Source organism: Camelus dromedarius, chromosome 25 (genome assembly GCF_036321535.1).
Source record: "Camelus dromedarius isolate mCamDro1 chromosome 25, mCamDro1.pat, whole genome shotgun sequence".
In the NCBI taxonomy this organism is placed as follows: domain Eukaryota; kingdom Metazoa; phylum Chordata; class Mammalia; order Artiodactyla; family Camelidae; genus Camelus; species Camelus dromedarius.
The window spans coordinates 8,672,733-8,694,405 of NC_087460.1; the positions used below are offsets into that span (position 1 = coordinate 8,672,733).

Genomic DNA, 21,673 nt, shown 5'->3' on the forward strand with positions numbered 1-21,673 from the left:
AACCATTTTGAAATATAAATTAAGAATACATTTATATTTAAAAAAAGAATACATTTATTTGTGTTTCTTAGTGTTCATTATACCCTTTGAATCCGTACATTTAATTTTTCTTCTTATAAACCTATTAATTTATAAATATAAACAGATCAAGATAGATAGATATAACTATTTTAAGGTCATGTTTTTAGGTATATGCAAACGTTAAATTATCACATATTTCTGGTAAACTAAACTTTTTACCATTATGATGCAATCATGGGATTTATGCATGGCGTTCTTTCTTCAAATCTATTGCTTCTACCTAGCTCCCCTTACCACTCCTAGAACTCTGGTTATATGCAGAAAAGGTTTTTACCTTCTCACTCTATCCTTCATGCATCTTAACCTCTTCTACATTTTCTTTTTCTCAAGACAGATAGTGGACATGGTCTCTCCCTGCTGCCTCTGGATAAGTCTCCTTACTGCTCTTCCAATCCACGAATTCTCTCTTCAGCGATATGTAAACCTGCTAAATCAGGTTTTTATTGTCAGTCTTGGTTTTTTCCCCCCTAAAAGTTCTCACTGGATCTCTTTGTTTTCAACTAAAAATAGTCTTCTGTTTTTAAAAAGAGGGTTGTTTAGCTCACAACTCAATCACCAAGTGCTTTTCTTCAAGATAACCATCATACTTCAGCCACAGAAGTGCTTCAGGACACTGTCCATTTCATCACACAAACTATATTTTAAAAGCATATATTCAAGGAAAACAAATATATGTATGTGTGTGCATGACTAGGCCATTGCGCAGTACACCAGAAATTGACAACACTGTAACTGAATCTACTTCAATAGAAAAATTAGAATGTTAAAAATTTTTAAAAACACATATTCAAAGGTAAAAATTAACAAAATTAATAACATTATAATACCTCATCAAAGAAACTGAGTATTATTGGACTATTTTTTATTGTGAATGCATGGTGATGACTAATACAAAAACTACTAGCACAGCTTGGTACCACCGTCTTGATTTATATGAAGGCATTAGCAGTTTACCCATCACTGCCTTTGCATCATCAGTGCAAATGTCAACATGGTTAAAAAAAAAAAAAGGCAAATAGTATCTATATATTATTAGTACAATAGTGTTGACTCCCAAACCCATGAGAGAGTCTCAGGAGAATGCCAAGGGACTAAAGACTACACTTTGAAAACTATTACACTAAGGCAATACTTCCATTTTTTTTAAAGAGTATACAGTTATATGCAACATATATGTATGGATGTATGCAGATACATATAAACAATGTGTTAATCTGTATTGAAATCCCAGATCTATCATTTGCCAGCTGTGTGACCTTGAGTGAATTATTTAACCCCTGTGAGCCTCAATTTCCTCAACTAAAAAAAAGCAAGAATAATAATAGTGCTTACTTCATAGGAAAATTTAAGAATTAAATGAGATTAATTCATGCATAGCAATTAACACAACACCTTACAAATATTATCAGATTAATAAATATTAACTATTACCATTAAACATTACTTTTTAAGGTGATTTTTTTTAAACTAACCTATGAAGGTATATTTTCAGAATTAAAGGCTACAATAGCATATCAACAATTTTCCCAATTAAAACTAAGAACACTTGGTCTGGTTTATAATCTTAAATAGTTTATCATTATGCAATATTCATTACTGATTATACTTGGATTCAAGTTTTGATGGCAGTTTTCAATGCTGCATCTATTTAATTTAAGCATATGACCTAATTTATGAACCAGTTGGTGGTTAGTTCCTGGTTGAGCTATTGTAATGATGGCGACATTTTCTGAGGCCACCTATGCTTCTACTGGATGACTACCCGTGATAGGCCAGAAGTATAACTGGGTACTGCAGATACTGGTAAATAATATCCAATAGGCCCCTAAGATGACTGTGTAGTTTCAGAAATACTTACAGATTTAGACAAAGGCTGAGCAACCGCAGAACTCTCTGAAGATGTAGATTCAGGATGAAAGTTTTTAGGCAGCCACTGGATTTGATCTTGAGTTCACGTAATGCTGACTGGTAGGCTTGAAAGCAGCAGTAATATCTCCACTGGGTGCACTATTCTTTATTCCCCTGCATATGAGCGGGGATTTACCTTGTTCGAAATATCTGAAATTGTGGGCTCTAAACTCGATCTCTCTCCAACCAAGACTGGCTCATCTTCATCATCATACTCACATTCTTCTACTTCCTTCTGCCGAGGTTCCAGCTCTTCTTCACACGCCATCAAGAGTTGTGCCATTTTTGAATAATTTTTTGGTGAAAATTGGTGTCGCCCATCCAGTGGCAGAGCTGGCTTTCAGCAAACTGCCACCTAAATACTCGTGAGTCCAGACAAGGCGGCGGCGAGTTACATCTCAGTTGTCCTCCCTTCTCTCCTGTTAAGTGGTCTTCTAACAGTTTAATTCGCAGGTCCCAGCAACAGAACTGTGAGCAGAGCGGATCCACTTGACTAGGGCCCAGAAGGGGCAGAGAAAGAGGGAGAAAAGGAGGTCTAGGTAAAAACTAGACGGCAGTTTTGTAATAACTGTAAATGGAGTGAAATCTTTAAAAACTGTATTTTAAAAAAGAAGTGGGGGGCGACACCTAAAAAGAATATTCCAGTGACTCCCGGGAATCCCGCCGCGAAGCCGGTGGCGAGGCCACGGGGGCGGGGCGGGGCCCCCGAGGAGCGGCGGCGCGGGGCATCATGGGAAGGCCCCGGTCCGCCCGCGGGACCCGGGCTCCTGTCCAGCGTGGGAGGCCGGGAAGCCGCGCGGGGCGTGCTCGGCGGCGCAGGCGCTCCCCCCCCCCCCCCCCCCCCGGCTCCAAGGCTGCGATGCCCGCCCCATGCCAGCAGCCCGTTAAGGCCAGGGTCCTGCACAGCAGTGGGTCCCTGCCTGCTCGCCAGCAGTAATCCCCAGATTTCTAGTTAGTCCTTTCACAAATCTTGTAGAACACCTTTTATACGTCATTGTTTCCTGGAGATAGTTTTCAGCTTGTCCTTTTCTTCTTTTAATCCAGTAACCATAGTTCTTTCCCAATGTCTTGTCTAATGATTCTAAAGTCTGCAGATTTTGCTGGTCTGTCTCTGCAACTTTCTTCTGGTCGTGCTGGATTTGTTGCGTGCTAGTTACCACTGCAAGTACTGCTCACTACCCTTGAAAGTGGAGGGGAGGAGGTAGTTCCCAGGAGTCTTAGGATGAAGGTGGCTTCTCCCCAAATTTTACATTTGCTTTTGCCAGGTGCATAAGAGTACTAGGAACCCAGAACCACCTCTAACTGAATTTCCTGCTGGAGGGTTCTCGACTGTCCATTTATGCAAATACGCGTTGAAAGTACTCTGCTGGGCTGAGAGCCCTCTGGTTACAAGTCTTCAGCGACAGGTTTCTTTCACTTCCCCACCTCCCACCTCCTTCTGCTCCTCAAAGCAGCTCTCCCTAGACTTGCCTGGGGATGTAAAGCAGGTATTTCTGGTTCAGAGATCTCACCTTAATATGGTAGGGTTTCCCCAGGGTCCCCATTTGAACTGAGTTCCAAGCTTAGTTTTCTGCCCTCTCCTATGGGGCCATCAAAATTGCAGCTCTATTTCCTGGATCAGCAAATACCACTGGGTAAATGGAGCTCCAAATGCTTTTCTCTCTCTTGGACTGCAATCCCCTGATTACTCATTTTCTTATAACATTTTGATGCTTTTAAGACAACATTCTTTTTATTCAGTATTTTAATTTGTTTTTAGCCAGAGGGTTAGGCTGAATGGCCAGACTGCCATATTCCCAGAGATGAAGTGCCATTTCTTTGTACTCCTGTCACTTAACATGTTTCATCTTGGCCTCCTAACTACACAAATCCACAGGCACTCTGAGCCATACCTCCTGTTCTCTGGTATCAAAGCTTAAAGTGCACTGCGCACTGCAAGGCAATTCTCAACCCCCCTTCCATCTCCTCCCATCCCCTTATTATACAGTTTCACTACATTTGATCAATTCCAAGAACAGCATTTCGAGTCTCAGGAACAGCACTGTTGTTGAAAGATGACTATCTACTTACCAATATGGAGATAAATGGTAAAATCCCAGGAAATGCATGGTTTTCACATGGTCTGCTGTAAGTGTGCTTGTGAGTATGTGTGTTTTTTGTGTTTGTGCATACACACAGGAGAAAGTGAGAGCAGGAGAGAGGGATATATGGGTTAAGCTTTAGTCTGGCAAAGTCAATTCCATCTTGTTGTACTATGTGTAGATGGCTTTACAACTTTGTAAATGGGCATGATGACAATGATTTCCTTATCTGGACAATCAGAATAAGCTGTTCCAAATGTCATTGTCAAAATGTGTATACAACCAAAGAAGCCAGTCCAATAGTGAATAGGATTAATTTGCAGCATAGTAATTTGTAATTTTAAATAATTCAAATGTTCTGTATAATTCAGACACTATATACACGGTTCTTACTAAGAATAAAATTTGCAACAGATTTATCTATGTGAAAATACAACCTACCACATTACTTGGTCATTAGTTAACTATGCAAGTTACTTAACGTCATTTAGTGTCAGATGCATCATTGGTAAATCACAGAGCATGGGCATGAAGTGGTGTACAACTCCTTCCAGCCTCACATTTCTTCCAAAGATTTATTTGTAATAATGGAAAACCATTTAGAAATAAGCTTTTTGCATAAGCTAGTTACATGCAACAACACAAAAGAATTTCACAGACAAAACGTTAAGCAGAAGCCACCAGACACAAGAGTACATATTGCCTGATTTCCTTTATGTGGAGTTCAAGAACCAGCAAAACTCATCTAAGACTTGACAGAAACCTGAATACTGGTTACATCACTACTGGGGGTGGTACTGACTGGAAAGGGGCATGAGGGAACTCTGTGGCATGATGGTAATGTTTTATATCTTTATCTGTGTGATGATTATGTGGGTCTATACACATATAAAAATCATCGAGCTGGACACTTGAGATTTGTTCACTTAACTATGTGTATGTTATACCTCAATTTTTAAGTGCCTAAACAAGGACTCAAAACTTAAACACTTTATTATTTCAATGTTTCTAAAAAGATAAAACAATGTATTCTTTCCTTTAAAAAAAAAGTGTGCATGAATGGCATTTTATTTATTACTGCCCATGAATGCCTTGCTTAGAAATGTGTCAGATATTTTTAAATCCTAAAACTTCATTTCTTTGTTTAAAAAAAAAAATCTAATTCAACTTTTGCCAGGTCAGAATGGCATCTTCATCCACCCTACCCCATGCTCCAGTTATCCTGAATTCATAACACTGTATACTTCCCTCTTCCTAAACATCACAGAAATACCTGTGCCATGGAAATTTTTCTGGATGCTAAGCCTTCTCAGTTCTCCACCGTAGGGGAGCAAAATTTGCCACCCCAAAATGTCTGTGTAGCATGCAGATTATTTCAAGCCCAAAACAAGCAAGGTTCAAAAGACTCAGGAAGAAACTTTGAACTTCCTCTTGACTGCCTAAAAGAATTTAGAGAGAAGGTCTGTTCCCTGAATAGAGCTATCACCAGAGATACCTGCAAAGAATATGGGCTAAAGGTGGTGGGGGAAACTCCAGGCAAGGCCTACAGATCAGAGTCCATTCCGTCCCATAGTCTCTTCATGGCACAGAAAACATTTATTTACTAAACAATTGCTTTTCCATTTTCATGTCAGTTGCCTTCCTCCCCTTTGAGATCCCAAACCACTACCATCAACATCCTCCTGTGTCTTTAGCTGGAGCTAGTTTTTAAGGTGAGGGTTTTGGCCATTTGGCAAGTTACTCAGTTTTCCTGGGTCTCTCTTATGTATACATGCTGTTCAACTTTTGTCTGATTTTCTCCTATTAATCTGCCTCATCTCAATTTCATTCTTAGACCAGCCAGAAGAACATAGAAGGGTAGAGGAAAACTTTTTCCTCCCGGACACCATCAACTCCCTTCACCAAGAAAAAAAATAAGAAAACCACACACAAATATTCTAAAGAATTCCAGATTTGAAAAGGAAAAAATTAAAATGCCCAATTGTAATAGGAGATGCTGGAAACTGCTGTTAAACCTGTTCTTGAGACAGTTCAGACTGTTAATAACCGCCAGCATTATCAAGCACTCATTATGCATCGTGGTGAGAGCATTAAACTGGTATCATGTTATCAGATAATCATAGAAAGTCATGAAAAAGATACTAATATTAACCCCATTTAATGAACGAAGAATTTAAGATTAGAAGAGGTAAAATTTACCTAAGTTTGTATGTCTAGTACCTGGCAGATGGTGGATTTAAACTCAAGAAGCTTGATTCCAATGCAAAAATTCTTAACTATCACACTCTAAAATCCTTCATTACCATGAATTGAACTCTGTCTCCCTTTACTTTACACCTAGTTCTGCTCCTTGGGGAGACAAAGAGCAACTTTAATCCCCTTCCATATGACCACATTTCAAACACTTGAAAATTGTCACGTCCTGCCCCGATCCCCTCCTACAGGTGACATACCACCACTGCCTTCCACAGTTTTCTTTTGTTTTGCTTTGTTTTTAATATGACTTGTTTCAAGTCATGTCCCCTTGCTTGAGACCATTCACAAAGTGCACCCTAGTGTATTCAGTAATTGCCTGGAATGGAAGAAAGGACATTCAAAGTGGCCTGAAAAGTACACACACAAAGCACACTACTCCAGAAGAGAAGAACCACTTTCATGGAAGCTAGAAATGCTTGGTAAGTAGTGGAAGAAGCGGTCAGAAGGAGGGGCCCTGGGGCTGCGTGTGCGCCGTGTTTAGTATAAACGGGCACTGGTTCGCACCCAGAAACAAGGGCAGCCTCCAGGAAAGCGACGTAAAGATCCTTCCTTCTCTCCTTCTACTTTCCTGAAGTGGATCAAACCCACTGATCCTTGGGCAGCAGGAAGGTCCAAATTTTGGAGCTCCAAACTCCACAGCACAAGCAGGCCATGATCCACAAACCTTCCTTTGAAGCTGACTTAACAACTTCTCATGTGTGTAGAAACCACATGAAAACTCACGACTGGCTATAGATAAAGAGGAACAGGACCTGCTCATGAGAACTTATCTTTGATTGGGACTACCTGGGTTCAACACTGGGAGGTCGGAAGCTTACTGTGATGGCCAGTAATAATAACCCTCCACAGGGCAATGGCTATGCGCTGTGTCCTAGTGATGTGGAGTCCAGACATAAGGGGAGGGCAGGAAATGACGAGCTTTGTTCTTAAATCCAGTAAACCTTTTTGATCAGGCTTATCAAAGTCTCAGGGAAAGAGAGGAACTGGATGCATCGTAACAGGCTGGGGCACAGCGCCCACCATGGACGTGCTGTGAAGATACACCGACTCCAGCGGCCTGACGGCTGCCATACTACTGGTCACTAAACTGGGACAGAGACTAGAGAGACTCAGGAAGAAAGAGGCAAACAAGAGGGCCGTAAGGTTGGAGGACTTCCCAGGAATAATAAAGATAAATGTGACAAGGAACAAATACGAGAGAGAAAAGGATGTTGCAAACAAGAGACAAACTAACGGTGGCTCTTCTGATTTATCTAAAACATCAGCGATGAGAATAGGGACCTGAGAAACCAGCTTTGTGAAAAGCTCTTGTTCCTAAAGACAGATTGATTGATTGCCAGAGATTATTGAACAACAAAGAAATACCACCTCCTATAGTCTAAGAAACAATCTCCAATTAAGGCAACTAAAAATATTTCCCTAGGAAAACCAACAGCAGAAGCCATTTATACTGTATTTCGGAAATGGATTTTAATATGTTCCAGTTCAAATAGTTGAGATTTTTCTTATGAAGTTTAAACTTGGACAAACTGCTTCCAAACCTACTTATTCCTTCACTGACAAATACAATCATGCTCCTGGGCTTAGATCTTATTATTATTAAATACTTACTAAGTCTCCCTGGTGTGCTGAATGCTGCACAGAATAGATGGATAAATACATCGTGTGCCCTCTTTGAAGGGCTTAAGAGTCTTATAAAACTGATAGGACACACAAATAAACACCCCCAAAGTTCTGCCGGAGACTATTTACAAGAATCAATGTCATTACAGTGCTCTGGTGTTAGGTGAAGGGATGAAAACGAAACTGGACTTGTTGGATGAAAAGGGAGAAACACCCAGACATCATTATTCCAGCAACAAGCAGCCTTCTCTCTCCCTCCTTTCTCATCCCAGAGAAGGTGCAGCCCTCTCCTGTCCGTAGCTAATCCTTTGGCCCCCCGAGTCCTCCTTCCATCTCTTCTCCCTGCCGCTGCTCTGGATCAGACCTTCATCTTTTCCGGCCGGGATCGCCGTGAAGGCCTCACCTCTCTGAGCAATCCTTCTGCACACCATCTCCTAAAGAATTTTTTTTTGTAAAACATAAGGTTCACCGTGTCACTCCTCTGTTTAAAGATTCTTCAGTGTTTTCCCATAGGTCGCAGGATATAGTTTGAATTAATCCCTTCGCGTGACATAAAATGATCTTAGCGGTTTGCATCTTTCATAGATTTTCACTCTCCTCTTAGGGCACAACCCCTCAGGAACCTTTCTACTCCAAACCTACTGCCCTTGACTTGAAGGCTCTCAAATCTCTTACTCCTTTTCACATCTCCACACCTTAATGCCTGCTGAAGGGCCGCCCTTTCTTTCTCCCCTTATGGAGCTAGTTCAAGCATCACCTTCCTTTTTGTATCACTAACATTTACCCAGAATTTATAAGAAAAAAATAAGAGATAATGTGCCTAAAGCAGAATAAAACGATATTTTAAAGTATCAGAATGAATGCAGGGTCACATAGGTGGTTCAGACTTGCGGGGACTTTAGGAAAGGATGGGGTTCCCTGTCTTGACACCAAGGGTCTGGTAAAGTTTGAGGCAGAGAGAAGGGGAGGAAAGTGGATTCACCTCCGAAGTCTGCTCTGACCTCACGGCCTGGAAAATAGGTACCAACCCACAACCTCTGTAGAGTTTGTGTCAATACTTATTATTCTTTACACAGTTCTCCTTGGCTACCTGCTCGCCGCAGGCAATAAATCAAAATCCTATCTTCTGGCTTTCTGGAGGGCCCCTTATCTTCCATGGCTTTGCAGGAAGATGGTCTCTTCTCTCTCCCTTTATCGGGACTCCTAATCAATTCCGGAGGCTCTTGTTCCCAGCGCGCACGGCAGCGCCACAACCACAGCAGGCCGGGGCCAGCCGCTGCGGCCCCTCCCTTGCAGGAGGGGGAGCTGCAGACACACGGAGGAGGCTGTTCAAGTGCCTGGTCGCTTTGGCTTCTTTCACTCTCCTCCTTCTCTGTTTTGTTTTTGTTTTTTTTTGGGGGGGGGGTGGTTTGAACCTCATCTCATGAAGAAAGCTTTTAGTGGGAAAATGACAGGGTTGACCACGCAAGCCATCTGGCAAAGCTCTGCCACACCTTGGGTGCGGGGCAAGCAGGCTGAGAATGAAAACAGCCCTCAACAGGACACACAGGGCCAGGGGCAGGGGCGACAGGGAGCAGAATTAACCAAGTCAGTAACCGGCAGCCCGCCCCTCCCTCCGCTGCACTGGCGAGGTGGGGGGGGGGGGGCTCCTTAGTGCTCCCCTCCCTGCGAGCACGGGAACCAGCTGGGGTCTCTCACCACTCACAGAGAAACAAAAGAAAGAGAAAAGCAAAAGAGAGGGGAGATGATCAGAGGTCAGAGAAGAAGAAAGGAGGAAACGAGTGGGACATAAAGCGAGAGGAGAGAGTGAATTAATCTTCACATGGTCAGCATTTAAAGGAGATGATTCGCGAGCAATGCTAGGAAGGAATTAGTGCTCCTGTTAAGCTACATAGCGAAGCTCCGCATTTAATGTAACTGGTGGGAAACCTCCGTTAAGGTTCCAGAGAGCACAGAACTTTCAGGAGAGGTACAGCCTCTTGCTCATGGCTGTGGGCTTGTGGGCGCAGGACAAGGGTGTGGCCAAATTAAGGCGGCCCGGATTTAAGGTGGTGTGTGAACCGGCACTGCCTCCCTAACAATCAGGGTGTAGTGCAGAAGCAGCATGGCCTCAGGATTTGGGGGTGCTGGGTTCAAACTATGTTTCCTCATCTGTAAGATGGGGCTGAATATAATATCCTTCCCGGGTTTATTTGGGAGAAGTCAATGCATGTGCATTTTGCAACGTGCAATTCAAGTGTCAGCTCCATGTGCCCCCTGACACAAGGAAGCAAGACACAGAAGAATAGGAGGGTCAGCATGCCCCTTACAGACCCCTGGGTGCCTCCTCCTGGTCTCTGCTTAGAAGAGGAGGTAGGCAGGCTCCTGGTCCTGAGGCCAGAATCGCAGCCCAGTGCCCCCATGGGCTAGGTAACATCTCACCTCAGTCCTCAGTCCTCCCCTCAGACAGAAATGATGGCGCCCTCCACCTCCCACTGGAGGCAAGAGTAACAGAGGCAGCAGGTATCCAAGAGCCCGTGTAGAAAGGATACAAATTCCATACGCAGAGTCCACATGGCCTGCGTGCAGGACCCACAGATATCTTTAGTCCCGTCAGAGCTATGTTTACCACATTTCCTTGTCTTTTCTGAAGCAAAAATCTCATTAAAGCACAGGCGGAGATTAGCATTAAGACGTGGTTTTAAAGACTAGAATCTTCTAATTCAACCCCTTAATGTCCTTCCGATATCAGCCCTGCTCCCACACAACCCGACACACGTGGAATGGCTGGAGTGAAATGGATGACGGAAGACGGTTGTGTATTGTGACTCACACAGAGAGCCTCCAGAAACTTCCACAGTGTCCCCTTTGAGAACCAGCTACCCAAAGAAGCAATCAGATTGTAGTGCTAGAGGCAGGGAAAGGCTTATAAGGGGTCCTGGACAGCTGGCGCTGCTGCTTGCTCTCTGAGGCACTGGGGGAGGCATTTTCATCCTTTAGGCCTCTGCTTCAGCGCCTGAAAAATGAGCACTCTGCAGTGTGCCACCTGCAGGTGAGCTCTGGCCAGGCCTCACCAACGTGTCACCGCGGCTGTTTAATGCAAATATGAAGCCCTGGGCTGGGCGTGCAGGTGGGTTCCCCACTGTTTCTGACCGCCTTCCACTGGGCACTGCAAACACACATCACCCTGCTTGCCCCAAGGCCATCTGAGATGGCCACAAATGGAGATACTGGTTTCTAAGATGCCACGCCCTCACTGTGTATTTTTTAGACAGTTTACTCTCTCTCTCCGAATCTCGGTTTCTTCATCTATAAAATAGGGGTAAAAACAGGGTCTACTTCAAAGGGTAGTCATAAGGATTAAATCAGTCAACTTTTGCAAAATGCTCAGAGCAGTATCTGGCAGACTGAAGAGTCCTGACTACCTAATTATTATTATTATCATTGTGATTCACGTATTTTCATCTCTGATTCTAGATTCAGCAGATCCTCATCCCATTTATTAAGCTTCCCGTGGAAGAAAAATCCAGCTCAGCAACAGTCCTGGACAACAGGCCATGAGCAAGTGGTTAAGCACTAAGCAGGCTCCAAGGGACTAGTGGGTGGAGCCACGGGCTGACTTCTTAAAATAAATGTCTCCCCTTTGAACTACTGGTTCTTTGCCCACTTGTACCCCATTCCCTCTCCCTACCCCTAAAGCCAGAAAAGCACTGAACGTAAGAATTAGAAGCATCAGATTCCAACTTGGACCCTGCTACCATGAGGCCTTCTACATGTCATTTAATGCCTCCGTTTTCTCATCTGTGAAATGCAGGCAAGTGGCCACTGTCTTAGAGGCAGAAATAAGGCAACCAAGGCGAAAGCACCAACATAGGTCCTGGCATGCGTCAGTCACACAAAAACGTAGTTAGATTTCAACTTGGGTCTGAACCAATCCGTTTCCTCTCTCTCCACTAGCTCTTTTCAAACCTGCTAGTGGTACCCAAGGGCATCACCCAACCCCTGGCCACAGGCAGACCATCTGCTGTCCTCCCTCTCTATTTTAAGCTGTGCCTCCTGGGACTGTTCCTGGCCATTCTGGAAAAGTCAGGTATCTTGCCGATGTAACGCTGTAGGCTTCTGGGTCCTTGGAGCAGCACTGCCCGGTAGTACTTCCTGCAATGATGGCATTTTACAGACATGGCGTCTACCACAGCAGCCACATGTGGCCACTAAGCACTTGAAACGCAGCTCAGCAACTGAGAAACTGAATGTGTATTTCGTTTAAGTTTAATTAATTTCAATGTAAATATGACCTGGGGCTACTGTATCCTGTACTGGACAACACAGCCTTAGACCCACTCCCATGTTGTTGCCAAAGTGCTAACTCCAGCGGCTCTTCTGAGCAAGACGTCTGAGCCTTCTGTCCACCTGGCTGCCTATCTGTGTGTGGACTTTGCTACCTCACCAAGGCTGGCCTGGGGGAGTAGGAAAATGAGGTCACTCAATGGCTATTTCTAATGCCCCTCCAATCACTAGGCAACCAGAAGACTTGCTTTTAACATGCAAATAAAATCAGCATTGCCCTGGTTCCCTGCATTTGGGGGAATGTATGTAAATTTCAGCTATCCTTTTAATAGTCACCGAGGGTCTTCCTTGCAGGGGGATCACTCTGTGGGGTATCTTACCAAAGGGCAGAGCTTTCAGGCCATGATAAAAAGCCTGTGCCCCGACTGAGGATGCAGGGCAAAATGCCAGGGACCTTTTCGAAAATGAGATCCCTGGCATTTCAGTTTCACTCAGTCAAAACCCCGCAAGAATTTCCTTACTTCACAGTATTTTTTACATTAATCTTGCCAAGATCAGATTCCAAGAAGCAATAAATATTAAGTTAGCTTTTACTTTAAATCAGAAAGTTTGTTAGGTTTGATACCCTACACAAATTATCATCTTTGCCAAAGTGAGATTGGCCCGAAGGGATTGAGACAAGATTCATCCTCTTGTTTAGAACGTGTGAACCCTGCATTGTTTCATGACCTTTACTCAGGGTATTCAACGTGCTGTGTGGATTGTTCTCAGCCACTTGCCTCAGACAGAACCAAAACGAAACAAAACAACCTGGCCCAAGTAAGAGAAGGTGGGGGGTGGGAGGGAAGGCCCATCTGCTCGTTTGATAAATATCTACCGAGCCTTTACCACATGCCAGGAAGACACAGGTGACGGGGGGGCTCCAAGTTCAGTTAGAGACAGATCTGTAAACAAGTAAGGGCTACACAGAAGGTGCACGGTCCACACAAGCTGCCTGGGAACACAGGCAATGGAGCAGCACATGCCACAGGGAAAGTCAAGGAAGGCTTTCCCAAGAGGTAGTCTTTGAGCTGGGACTGAAGAATGGATAGCCACCCAAGGATGGGAAAGGGGGAGCTATGCTTCCAGAAGAGAACAAAAGCACGGGGCGAACAAGCCTTCTACACTGGGGGCGAGCCCGAGAGGTGGCCCCATGTTCATTTTGGAGCCTCTCAGTCTTCCTACTCTTTCCTGGCCCCCTTGGCCCTCTTCTACATTCAAGCCACCAGTCCAAGAACATCCTGTTCCTCTTGGTCACACCCCATTATGAAAAGGCTCCAAATCCGGTCCTGCTAACCAAATCCCATGATCCTATAAATCAAGGCTGCTGCTGCTTCTGTACAAAGCCCCAGCAACCCGCCATCTATGTGAGTGGTGTTTGCTGTTTCTTGGAAAAGACCCTCCACTGCTGCCGCAGGTAGCCAGCTCCCCAAGGATAATGGCCCAAAGACTTTAGAGGTAGCTAGAGACCACAGGGTGGGCTGGCTGTGCTGGGAAGTGCAGTGGTACTTAAAACCAGAGAAGAGATGTTAGATGACAGTTAATTTAATGAGAGGCAATGTCAGGAGGCTAAAAGCAGCAGGAAAGTACAGGACAACAGAATGATGCAGAAGAAGAAAAAGGAGACAGCGATGCCCCAGGTAAATGTGGACTAGCTGGAAATTTTTCTGGCATGACATTAAATTCTTAAAATTGATCTTCTAAGCTATGCTTTTTTTAGGAGACCACATTTTAAGAAGGTACATTTACCCCAAAGTGCAGAAGAAGCTAGAATATTCACAGGAAACTATATAATATTACAGGTAAATATATATTCAAAACTAGCCTATAACTGTTGGATGAAAATTATCTGCTCCACTATGTGACAATACCTCATTTTAAGTGACAATTTCAATATATACAAAAATGCTTCTTTCTGCTTCTTATTATTCTGGATAATAGAAAAATATCAGATTTGGGGGTAGGGTTTTTTCTGTATCTTCTTATAAATTAGGTCACCTCACCAGGCTTCCTGGCCACGCTGGGTGGATTTTCCCAAATAAAGACATCACAGTGGTCAGCTGGCAACATCAATGATAGAATTCAGGTCCCCAGAAATGGGAACCAAGTAGGGCAGCACTGTGAGAAACGCACTGGACCTGCCATCAGACAGCCAACCATCAGACTTAGCTCTTGATACGTCAAGTCTACCCTTTCCCCTCGTGTACACTTAAAAAGACAAGTCTCCAAACTCCTCTGAACCTCAATTTTCTAATCTGTAAAAGGGGAATAGTAATATCTCACAAGATTGCTAGGAAGGTTAAATGCAATGATATAAGTGAAAGCATATGGAAAACAGCAGTCCATAAATCTTGGTTCAGTGGAATCTGAGAAATATCATGCAATTGATTCATAATAGGAGTCTCATGGTCTGGAATCTGGTTATGTTAAAGGAAATGTCCACACAGCTATCAAAACCCCTGGTTTCTCATCCCTGGCCTAATGATCAGTCACAAACAGCACTGACCAAGCCCCGGGCCCTTGCATTTTCTGCCATGAGACGTCGATTAAGGGGAGAGAAAATACAGTAAAATTAGGATGGTTACTTGCTCGCTCCTCGAAAAGCCTGGGGATAACTGATTCACAGACTACCTATTACGAAATTGGGGTCTCCTTTTTTCAGACAGGATTTGTAGCTCCAAGGTGAATGACTTTATCAAAATAAAGCTGGAAGAGGATTCCTTCGTCTTGCCCTCCTATGATCTCTTTTTGGAACAATCAGCTTGAGCGTCAGCTTTCTTTCTCCAGATCCTTCTCAGTCTTTCCACCCACTCAAAACTACTGGCAGTCCAGCTAACTTATTTTTATTTATTTCACTTATTTAATACCTCACTTGTTCTCAAAAGGAGTAAGAGGACTTCTAACTCCAGCTAATAAGAGAGGTTTACCTGCTTCCAAACCTCTGTTCTGGGAAGTTCCCACAATGAGCCTGAGTTCCTTTTCTTCCATGTACAGAACCCAAAATCTCTACATTTACCTGCCTGAATTCAATGTATTAGCATGCATATAACCAAACCTTCCCACAAATAGGCATGTAGACCTTCAGTCTTCTACAGTTGGAGTGTCTATGTTCAAAATTTCATACTTGGTGACCTTCTGAATGTAGATTAGAGTTTATAGTTCTATGAGTCCTAATATACAATCCATACAGAAAGCAAACAAAGCGAAGTTTAAGATTATAAACTACTATTCTTCATAGATTCCATTCAAACTATTCCAAAGAAACACTCACTCATAAATTTGTTTCTCTCACAACTTTTCTAAAATTCAAACTCTTTTCTGAACTAACATTCTCTAATACACTCATTTGGAATGGTCCCAACGTTTTGGAAACAATGGCCCTGCCTGACGTGAAAGATGCCAGGTAGAGGCCATATGGTTTCTTTTTCTTACAGGCTTAATGACAACTCTAGCAATAATTTTTTTTAATGTGATACAGTCTTTTAAGACAGTCTATCAACTTAATTCATTTGAGTTAAAAAAAAAAATAGTGGTGTTCAGTTATAAAATGGTAGGGAAGTATCAAAATGAGCCAACAAAAGCTTTTGGCCAAGATCTTGCTTGAAAGTTGGGAGCTAAAGAAGAGAAAGTCTCCTTGGAAAGACTCCCCATTCTGAGGGCAGTTGGGACCTCAGGGACTAAAAGAAAATAGACCTTCTTCTTTGGGTTCATATCAGAAACATCTCGAAAATGAGATCACTGATGTTGCATTTACCTCCCTTCCCCACAGGAGGAAATCACATTCCTACAGAGGAAAACCCTATAAACCCTTTCAATCAATTCAGCTTTTCACCTCCTGTCTTCCCTAAAGAGCTTATCTCTGAAGAGGCCGCCGATGGTAAGAAACCCCAGAGGAATTCACACACAATCCTGGGACTAACAGCCCGTCTCCTCCCTGAAAGAAGGGAACGGGAGAACCAAGACGGTGGAAAGTAGAAAAGTGAAATAGAAAAGGAAAAAAGTCAATAAACTAAATCTCCTCAACGTGGTTGTGCTTCAGGGAAACCTCGTTCCCTGGCACTTCGAGCTGCACCAGGAGAAGGCTTACGGAGCAGGAGAGTAGTGGGAAAAAGAGGAATGAATACAGCCCCAGCCTAGGCCAAATGTCTGGTTCTCATTACATACAGTGAGGATATTGCTTGTTGATCCTCAGCATCGTTCTCACCCCTCTAAGCTCTCCTCTGCATGCCAGGGCTCTAGAGCCTAGAAACTTCCTTTCCTGGATGCCCTTGCCAGTAAGTTTCTGTTCGATTCCACCAGTGAGAGGCGAGAGTGAGACGGGGAAAGCAGAGAAGAAAGAGGCGCCACTCTGCCCCCGGTGCAGGCGGAAGCAAGTCCGCAGGTGTTGGCACGCGGCAAAGCCGGTTTGCCTAGGACACCAGGCGTCTCCTGAGGATCACCCACGTGCTTTGCTGCAGTCCCTGCACTTACCTTCTTCCCGAATGGGGCTTTCCTGGCCCTCACTCCCCCAGCCTTTCAAAGGTTCTGTAAACCTCGAATTCCTAGTATTAAACCACTTTCCATTCAAAATATCTAAGGAGGCTCCTGTGAACTTTGGCTCGTGCATTAGTCTCTTCCGCGCTTCTCGAATCAAAGTACACATACCAACCCCCGAGGTCACCAGGGGTTCTGTAAACTGCCGAGAAACACGGGACAGATCCTTGAGCCCCATTTTCCTCAATCATGTCTACTTTAGGAGTTAATTCTGATACTAAAACAATCATTGAAATGTTATAGGGGAAAGGGCATTTTAAAATAAAAATTTAATAGACTCACAGACATGGAAAACAAACTTACAGTTACCAAAGGGGAAAGAAAGGGGAGGGAGAAATTTGGAGTTTGGGATTCACAGATAGAAACTACTACATATAATAGTATAAACAAGGACTGACTACAGCACAGGGAACTGTATTCAGTATCTTGTAAACCTATAATGGAAAAGAATCTGAAAAAGAAAATATATATATATATATAGATATATATATATATAGATATATATATATATATATATACTACATATATGTAACTGAATCACTATGCTGTACACCTGAAACTAACACGACATTGTAAATCAACTACACTTCAATAAAAATAGAGCTTTTTATAAAATTTTAAGATAATGATCAAAACTTAAAAGAAGGTCACTCCTGCAGAAGGCCACTCTACACCACCCTCTCAGAATCTGTAGGGCCTGTTCCCTCTCTGCACATCTTGGTGGAAGAGTGGGAGACACAATGCACATCTGTCTTTCTGTCGGTCTGTCTACTCGTCTGCCGCCCTACCTACCTAAGCTTCCTCTGTGCTCCTGTTCCAGAAGGGATTCTGGACGGCACAGCAAAATCACATTTACACTCTGTGTTAAAAACAGTCAGGGCACGCGGTGTTCAAGGAACTGAGCCTCCATACACATGTTGTCTACTAGAGCGCAAGGTCCCTCCTGGCTGGGAAGGCGTCGTGTCTAATTAGCTATGCCTTCCGCACCGTGTGCCTCTAACGATGCCCGCCCATCTTAAGCACTTCATACATATCTCATTCACTGCATTGAGGAATCAAGGAAGAGACGGATAGGTGGATGGTATTTACCAAGCATGTGTGGCGGCACAGCCTGGAGGCTATAGGGTGCAAAACATGTAGTGTTAAGTGTGTAACCTTGAGCAAGTTATTTCGCCCCTGAGTCTTAGGTTCTGCACCAGGAAGACAAGGATAATCATTGTACCTTCTTGTCAGAGTTGTTAGGGTTGGAGTGAAGGTTCAAGAGACACGAGACAGGCAAAGTGCAAGGTGTCTGGCACCCAGGAAGCTCCCCATAAATATTAGCTACTAAGATGACCGATTTTTCCTGGATTTGAATAGCCTAAAATATGCTTGGATTATATAGCTATACTGAGTCTAATTCAATCTTTCCTCAATGGTTCAGAGAGCACTAAAGTGCTTCAGCAGGTCATTTGAAGTAGAAATTGCGTCTCCAGTTCATTAGCCAGAATGGCAGATAGCAGGGTGCCCTGGTTGTCCCAGCTCAGGCCCTCGCTCACACAACGGAAGCTGGCTAGGAAAAGCTGACGTTTTGGCCACATGGCAGCCTTCCAAATTGAATTGTTATTTGGGGTAGGATTACAAGATTAGCAGAGAGGAGCACACAGTCAATGAAATAATACATTTTGACTCTAAAAAAGAAACTGAGACAGCAGCTCATGAAAGCTTACTCTTTACATGAAATTCAAACTGGCAGAAGTGTGAAGCCCATCAGAGGCTAAACCCTGACTGAAGGCAAATGAACAATTATCAGCGATAATGTACACAGTCAGAGGAACGCCTGCTGGGGAGCCTGTGGCACCCGGGGTAAGTCCAGTTTTATTTAACATCTTAGTTAATGATCTGGAAGAGAGATAAACAGAAGACTAAAGAGAGACGCTGAAGAGGACATCTGTTGGCTTTGCCTGCCAGGCACCCGTTCTCCTGTCGGTGACATCAACACCCACGTTGCGTCTTGAGAAACAACCCCTTCCCCAGTGGATAAAATCTCCTCAAATGAGGTGCCCCTCTCCCTGGAATTTGACTGTTAGGCAGAGTATCCCGAAGACTTCAGAAACCACAGAATCATTAAGCATCATTTGTTCCAGGAGCATACCTCTGGGAGAAAGAAAATGTATTTATTAATTCCTGCTACCTAGATCCTTGGAAGCACCGTAGCTTCTCCTCATTTCTTTTCCCTTCAAATCTAATATACATCCCCCACCCCTTAAATTACTCAATATCATATTCTATAGACTGCAACCCAAAAGCCCCACTAAAAGAGATGCAGCTTCTGCTAAATCTGGACTAACTGGAAATCTGCTGATCTGACCCTTCAGCAATTCTCAAAATACTTTTTCAGACATTGGCATAAGAAACAAAGCAAGCGATTTAAAAATCATGGTGTTTTGATTCAACTTGAAAAAGATTCACATTGACATTTTGCTGGGCAAAAGAAATGATTCTAATATTCACACAACAGAACAAGTCACCTGACCTTAGAATGAAGGTGGAAGCAGAGGACCAGACATGAGGTCTCAGTGAGATGAGGCACTTCTAAGTGCCACTGAAGTTCTGTATTGCATGAAGTACAACACGTCAGATGTTAGCGAAGTACAACATGGTAAGTGACCTCTACGGTATCTTGTCTGAATTATTAGGTACACGCTTTCTTTCGAGAGAGAGTATTAAGAGCATAAACCCAATAGGGTTTGGAGAAGCATAATAAAAATGAATCAGCCTTTCCAGGGTACAGGGACGAATGCTAAGGATACACTAGATTTGTTTTTCAACAGCCCAGCTCTCCTGGGTGGAGAGTGAGTAAGGAGGCCACCATCTTTGCTTAAGGCCAAGCGCTGCTCCATGCTTAAGGGCCATACTCGCTGATTATAAAAACTCAGCCACCCAGGCTCAAAACAGGAAGTGAAGCCTAAGGACAAGGCCAGCGTAGCAGCCCGGCTGGTGTTCGCTGTCACCCAACAAGCCTTACGCTGCCTCCACGACAACCCGCCTACGCTGCTCTGGGGACAAGAGACGCCACCCTGTCAACAGCGAAAAAGGCCCCTCCTGCAGGGGGAGTCTGGAAGAGAAGGAGGAATTTTCATCTCGGTAATGGAGAGATTCAAGATCCATTGCCTAGCCTACAGAGAACAGGGAATGCTACTCCAATTGTTCTTTCCTCCTAAAATCTCTGAGCGACGTGTCTGGAGGGACTGGCCGGGTGCATGTCCTGGGTGGTGCTTCAGAAAGACCCGAAACATACACCACGTTCAGCATATAAAAGGGTACAAAGTAGCAGGTATGTTATAGATAGGTATGTTGTATATGTGTTTAAGATAGACAGTATTGTATCAGTCAGGGTCCCAATAGAAAACAGATGACAATCCCAAATGGGGAGATGGAGGAGAGCTGCCAAAAGAGACTATTTATAAAGGTGTGGGCAGAGTCAAGGGAAACCAAGGGGTGCTGAAACACCCTAGGGCTGCCAATGGTGGGAGCTGTTACTAGCCCTGGTTCCCTGAGGAGGCAAAGCGGAGGGAGCTAGCAATGGAGCCCAGGGGAAGCCGGGCCTGTGACAGGGGCCACCTTAAGGGAGTTGTCATCTTTGGGAGAAAAAGGCAGCCATTCTCAACTCACAGAGCAGCAGGGTGGAAGGAAACTCAAGAGATGGTCATCCAACCTCCCCTTCCTGATGCTCTCTCTTGCCAGGCATCCCATCGGCCAGTCCTAACCAGATGAGTAGGGAGCCCAGGATGTGGTAACCTGGGTTCAGCCTCACAGTGGTCAAAGCAGAGTGAGAGGACAGGAAGTGGATATGCAGCGGCGAACAGAGGAAAATCCATCTCTGTAACTATATTGATATCTGTATCTAATCTCACATCTTGACAACTTTTCACATCCTCCTGCAAAGTATGTGAAGCTCATTTTACCCCTTCTATTTTTGTGTAAGATCCTCTAACCCTCTCTAAATGCTAATATACATTTTCCTTAATTTTCTCAGTATAAAACTAGGGGATGGGGACAAGAGTGGTATTTCCTCCTTCTCTCCCATCTTTCCCCTGGCATAGACAGGGACAAAAGCTTCCTTAAGACTATAATCATAAAAGAAAAACGAAGATGATGATTATGCTAACTTCCCCCCTAATCCCTCAAAGGAAAATGGAAATCTTTGCTCTAGTAACATATGAAGGGCAGAATCCAGGTATCATCTAATGTACACCTGGAGCAAAAACCAGCCTGAGATTTTTTCTGAGTGGCCGAAACGGCAGCACTGCCTCCCACCAGTGTTGCCCACGTCACCTGCCCCACTCCCCCTTAGGAATAGCTCTCAGCAGCTCCTAGACTCTAACTGTAGACTCAGTTCAAGGCCTCCTGTGTTACTTGACCCAGCCAGGACTCCGGTTTCTACAAAATCCTCTTACACAGCACGTGACAGGGCAGGAATCACAGGAAGAAATTACGGGGTAATTTGGGAACGCAGTGTTAGAAAAGGCTCTAACAAAATGAGAGGTGTTACGTCATGAAAGGGCTGCGAAAGAAAGTAGGACAGCTGTCATGTACTAAATGTTTGCTGACGGAATCTTCAAAGCAGGACTTCCTTGTCCATTCCCCACCGTGTTGGGAAGGGACTTGTGCATGGCGTGGTAGGTCAGTTACTAGTATCTCATCCACTTCGTCTCTGCTCTGACAGTGGCTCCAGGAGGTGGTTTATGAGTGAACGCAATTCACTGCTCTCCACGACATCAGGCTTTTGGAAAGGACCCCAAACACCCTGAACTTCCCTTGGGACCTTAAAACCAAGGGAGCCCAGTAGTCATCTGCTCCACCTTTCATTCCTGACAGTTAAAATTCAAGCATTCTGAAACAGT

The 21,673-nt window shown here is 43.9% G+C and overlaps 1 protein-coding gene and 1 pseudogene across 1 annotated transcript in view; both read right to left on the reverse strand.

Annotated features, from left to right (window-relative positions):
- GRIN2B (glutamate ionotropic receptor NMDA type subunit 2B) overlaps window positions 1-21,673 on the reverse strand; it is a 377,246-nt gene that overhangs the window by 299,862 nt on the left and 55,711 nt on the right. The window lies entirely within an intron of this gene.
- LOC105096535 (zinc finger protein 280D-like) lies at window positions 1,776-16,965 on the reverse strand (annotated as a pseudogene).